This window comes from Schistocerca serialis, chromosome 6, assembly GCF_023864345.2.
Source record: "Schistocerca serialis cubense isolate TAMUIC-IGC-003099 chromosome 6, iqSchSeri2.2, whole genome shotgun sequence".
NCBI lineage: Eukaryota > Metazoa > Arthropoda > Insecta > Orthoptera > Acrididae > Schistocerca > Schistocerca serialis.
The window spans coordinates 408,582,404-408,588,321 of NC_064643.1; the positions used below are offsets into that span (position 1 = coordinate 408,582,404).

The 5,918-nt window shown below is 39.5% G+C and overlaps 1 non-coding gene across 1 annotated transcript; it reads right to left on the reverse strand.

Moving 5' to 3' along the window:
* Positions 1–1,154: 1,154 nt before the first annotated feature.
* Positions 1,155–1,227, reverse strand: Trnaa-cgc (transfer RNA alanine (anticodon CGC)). Its single transcript has one exon. It is a non-coding gene; the product is annotated as a tRNA-Ala (tRNA).
* Between the last annotated feature and the right edge of the window lie 4,691 nt (positions 1,228–5,918).

Below are 5,918 nucleotides of genomic sequence, written 5' to 3' on the forward strand. Positions count from 1 at the left end.
CTAATGGGACAACCACGGGACTGGGGAGCTCGGGGGGGGAGGCAAACTATAAATACTACAATAAGATTAACATCACTTTAAGAGAGTCATATAATCGAAAAATAACTTTCACGAATGCCTCCAGAATAAACCCAACCAAAAAGTAATAAACACACAATGGGAATAGAATGTATTTCTAGAACTATGCAGCTCAAACGAAGACAGTGATACCACCACCACCCCACGCCAAAGAAGGAAATCCATTATGAGCAGTATTGGAAATTTCACCTGACATACATAGCTGAAACGAAGACAGTGATGCAGACAATCCCCCACCAACAATCCGCATAAGGATAACGAAATTCACTATATCTATACAGTGCCAATGATGACGTCGGTCCATAACTACCCCCTCCCCCCCAAACCCACACTCCTCAAATAAAACTAACCAAACACAAATCTAAGAATTCCATTTCAAAGAAATATCTTTTCCATGAGCAAACTATTATCTCACACTAAACAAAAATATAAATAAAAACGTTCTTGCCAATCATAGTTCAGTACTGCTCTGTATTTCCTTGGTATTAGTATGTTTGCTTCTGAAAGTCCTGTGTCGTATTTTGATATTCCTGACACGTTCTAACCATTAATTAAGTAATGACAAACGTTACGTTGTGGGTTAAACTACTTTAACCCTTATACGTGAAGATGGTCGATAACTGAACCAGTCGAGATATATGGGTTTAGAATAAAGGCAGCTGATGGTCAAAGATTTTATACATTACTTGACGGCCGTTAATGGTCACCTTCCAAAAATATTTAATCAAAGTGGACCCAAAACACACACTTACACAGACAGAAACCATACTGTATACAACAAATTATTTAAACAAAACTCCAAGGCAAAACTCCACAGAAACACACAACTTTCACTCTAGAGTGAAGATAGTACCAGCGCTGGTTAAGCGATGCCTTGACGAAACACATCGCTCTTCGTTGGAGGAGGAGGAGGAGATTAGTGTTTAACGTCCCGTCGACAACGAGGTCATTTGAGACGGAGCGCAAGCTCGGGTGAGGGAAGGATGGGGAAGGAAATCGGCCGTGCCCCTTCAAAGGAACCATTCCGGCATTTGCCCGAAGCGATTTAGGGAAATCACGGAAAACCTAAATCAGGATGGCCGGAGACGGGATTGAACCGTCGTCCTCTCGAATGCGAGTCCAGCGTGCTAACCACTGCGCCACCTCGCTCGGTGCTCTTCGTTGGATCTTGTCTATCTCTTTTATCGGTCCTACTATCTAGGGACCCCAGACAGATGAACAGTACTCAAGAATCGGCCGAACATACGGCTTATAAGCAGATGAATTACATTTTCTTAAGATTTTTCCTATGGATCTGAGCCTGGCATTTGCTTCTCCCACTGTTTGCTTTATGGGGTCATGCCACTTAACGTCGCTACAGTGCACACTGTTTCGAGTGTAGGCGTACACTAGGAATTTCTTTTTGTATGTATGTACAGTATGTTACATTCAGTCACGTTCGGTGACATCATCCTGAGATTGCTCTGGCCATCAGTTCACTATAGGTTATTCTGCTTATCGTTATTATCTTCTGGCGTTGCTACTTTGTTATAAACTACCGCATCATCTGCGAACAGCCTTAAAGAGAATCCAACGCTCCCTTATAGATCATTTATGTACACTGTAAACAGTAACGGTCCTATCACCCTTCCTTTGGGTACTCCTCGAATTACCTTACATCTGTCGATTTTGTTCCTTTAAGAGTGACATGTTGAGTTCTGTCTGCTCCGATACCCGATAAAATCTTATTTTTTCATCAAATGGCAGTGCGGGACGGTCTCAAATGCCTTCCTGAAGTCAGGGAACATGACATTAACCTGAGCCACATTGTCGACGATACTGTGGAGCTCATGGAGGAACAAAGCGAGATCAGTTTCGCAGCAGCTCTATTTCTTGAATCCTTGATCATTTGCACAGTGGAGATTTTCATTCACGGTAAACGTCATAATTCTTAAGAATAAAACATGTTCCATTATTCTACAACATATTGACGTCAACGGTATAGTTATATAATTCTGTGCATCTGTCCTAAGACCCTTCTTAAAAACAGGAATGACCTGCACTTTCTTCCAGTCGCTAGGTATCTTTCGATGCTCAAGCGATCTACGATAATTTACTGCCAGAAGCGGAATAAGTTCTTTCACATGATCTTTGTAGACTCTTATAGGTATCTCATCTGGTACTGACCCCTTAATGCTACTTAGCGACTATAGTTGATTTTCTATTCCGCAATCGATTACCTCAATATCTGTCGTTTCTAAGTTTCTACTACGATTGAAAGGAGGGATCGTTTTACTACCTTCCGCGGCGAAAAACTTCGAAAGAGGAAATTCAGTATTTCAGCCTTTCCTCTGTTATCTTCCGTTTCGGTGCCAGTGCAGTCATTGAGTGAATGAATACATGATTCTACGTACGACCAAAACCTCTTAGTATTTTTATTCAGATGGGTTGACGAAATTTTACTTTTAAAGTCATGAACGCTTCTTTAATTGCTCTCCTTACACTCGTTTTTGTGTCATTTAGCTGTTGTTTTTCGGCTACGTTTTTACTTCCCTTGAATATGAGATGAATCTCTCTTCCTTTGGGTAGCAGTTTTCTAACACTGCTATTAAATCATGGCGGGTTCGTCCCATCCCTTAGGACCTTACTCGAAGCATACTGTCTAGGGCATATTGCAGGATGCCTTTGAATTTTTTCCATTTGTTCTCCACATCTCCGTATTTATCAACGAATATTTTACCCTGACTGTTCAGGTTCTCTGAAATTTCTATTCTGTCTTTCTTGCTAAGAAAAAATATCTTCCCACCATCCGCGCGAAATGAGCAGAGGATGCTCTCACCCCAAGGACCGTTTTGACAGAGAGTCCATCGAACCTAAAGAAGCCCCTTGTGCAGACAGCACACACTTCGCTGCCCTAGTAGCCCATTCCTGCGTGTAGTACACCCCTAACCTATTGAGAGGAAGCCTACGATTTATAAAATAAATAAATAAAAAAAATATCTTGTTATTTAGATATTGATTATTCTATCTGTATGATGGTGATTGTGATTGCAATTGTATTTGCTTATCTGGAGCGTGGACGTTTAATTATTCGGTATCAGACGCTTGACAATGGCTTTTTTGTAAAGGCAATGTTACTCGTAGTTGACCGTGAAATAAAACTGAATAATCGGACTTCGTAATTAAATCGTTTCCAAAGACTGCTGCGGTAGGTGCGGACTCATAATCTAAATCTCAATATTACAATAATTTGCCAGCCATGCCAATACGTCGTACAGAGGTGATTGTCTACTAAACATTAAAAAGTTACACAGTTAGTTAAATCAGATATATTCAATGAATAAGCCTACAGTTCATAATCCTACTTACTTTTATAAATATAATTCTTTACAGAATCGAGTGCCTAGTGTGGTTGCAACTCGCAGTATTCTTCTATAACATGAAATATGGCGGTGTGCCAGACAATAAAATAAAATACGTGCTTCTCGCACCACTTCTACCAGAGCTCTCTTTTTCTTAATCAAACATAAGAGTAACGTAATTGTGCTTTTGTTTTATCAGCGACACAGCGCTGCAGTTGTGTGCCATAGGCTTTATTTATTTGTCACTGATTATTTATTTAATTAGTATTTCGCGTTTCCGCGGAAACTCACGCTCGGCATGCAAATGTGCCTTTATATTGCCCCCTGAATTGCGAGGCGAAAGGACACACCTGCAGGCGAGCAATTCACCTAAAGGCACAAGAAAATCTAAGTTATCTACAACTATTTACATGACTTACATTACACATTATACACATTATATACAAAATTTGAATGACGCGGGTGCGCCGTAAAAGTTCTTATGTTGGCAGATAGAGTGCGCGCATGCGCAGAGGCGTCTGTGTAACTTCGGGACTGCCGTTATATCGTACAGTTAGATCACGCGGCACAGTATTGCAGTTCATATTGTTCGTGTGCGCGCGTTTTTCAGTCGTTGCACAAAGAAAATATTCAACCAAGATTACATATGAAGACTACATTCTATGACAGGTAACTTAGTTTTAAATTTACAATATTTGTTATAACACAATACAACTTAGGTTGTTGAATGTTCTTAGTTACATAGTATTGTTTTGAAATACTTCAAAGAAAAATGTCCGTATTTTTCAGGTGCGTTGACCTATACACATCGTGTCGTTATTACAGTTCATATTCATCCGCTGCACAATAATTTTTTACAGGTTAGTATCGTCGTGGTAAAGTTTTTTGATCACAGTAACATCGTTGTATAACAACGTGATTAATACATAAGCGTGTCCATTTCTCATTTCCATTATAGTCGTAGTGATGCAGTTGGTTGTGACTAAAAGCATTGCTTATTACAGATCAGACGTGACCCGTCGAGTAATTGTTCCACGTGCAGTTCGTTTTTTACATTCCGTGGAAGCTTGGTTGCAGAACCTCGGACGGCACATAGCTGGCGTCGATCCTTGGACAGTCCAGGTAAGAGTGTCCGTCACATTTCGAGAACATTTCATTCCCTGAAGTTCCAACCAAAATTCTTCCACCCGTCGTGTTGTTTCCTGGACAGGCACTTTGTGTCCATTTAATCTAGTTAACATCTTGAAGTTGGGTACTGTAGTAATGTCACTAGACGATGCACGAATTATGCACTTCACATTTTCAGTTTTTTGCTGAATATAGCTCACCTAAATGTTCGTAGTTATTAAACAAGGAAAGCGTTCATCGCGTTTACATAGATACGCTGCATAATGAATGGCATTAACAGTTTCTTTCACATAGGTTTCCGCGTAGTTGCAGAGTTAGTAATGTTCGTTAATGTCCGTGAACAGTGGTTCACTATGCAATGTCTTTTTGGCACTCGTTTTGTTCAAATTTTTACATAGTAACAGTTACACTGTACATCAGTTAAAAAAATAAGTAATTATACATACACACGTCACATATTTTCTTAGCATAAACATAATATAGTTGCACATAAACATGTTTACATCATCATTACATCACTATAGGTTATTACATTGTGTCACATTTGATTACATGAATTGCAGATATTTACATCCTCTTTAGCGGTTTTGCTGGGATATTATCGATGTTCTTTTTTTTTTTTTTTTTTGTAATGTCATCTGAAATTAAGATAGGTTAGACACAACATTCATTACATCAGTAGGCAAGACCAGGCGTTTTCACTACTCAATAAATATTCAAAATAGTAAGAGAGAGTAAATGTTCGATTCCTCGCGTTTTGTGCGTGTGTGTAGAGTGTCTGTGTGGCCTTGACTACTGATAGATGCTTTTCGTGTTGAGAGATGTGCGTCTAATCTATTTCTCAAAGTAAAAGATCGCTTCACAGATGACGTCTGTCAGTTCGTCAGGTGTCACACCAAGTCAGTGGTACCTTCAGTAACAAATGTTCCGTGAAAAATTAATATGTCATCCACTGCTACGTAATCATAAATTTTACTTTAATATTCCGTCTTTCAGGTGGAGGCGCGCGCTGAAAGAAGAGTTCTTCTGTCTTCAACTGCGTCACTGGAACCGCTGAAATGAAAATTTCTATACTACTTATTATCTGTGTTGTAACAACAGAGTTTTTCGAGTTGCTTAGCAATATTTTGATGGGTATGACCTTGTCATTATTCAGCATGAAATGCTCTAAGATCTCGGTGTGCGTATAGCCCAATAATTTTGTTAGTTCTAGGATGTTGTAACAGATACGCACCAGGATGCGGTATGTTAACAATTATATAAGGTCCTTCATATAGCAGACGCCACTTAGCGTTGCGTCGTTTGAGTGCTACAGATTTATGATGAGTACGAAGTAGTACAAGCATTCCTACCTCGAATTTTTGTTTTCTT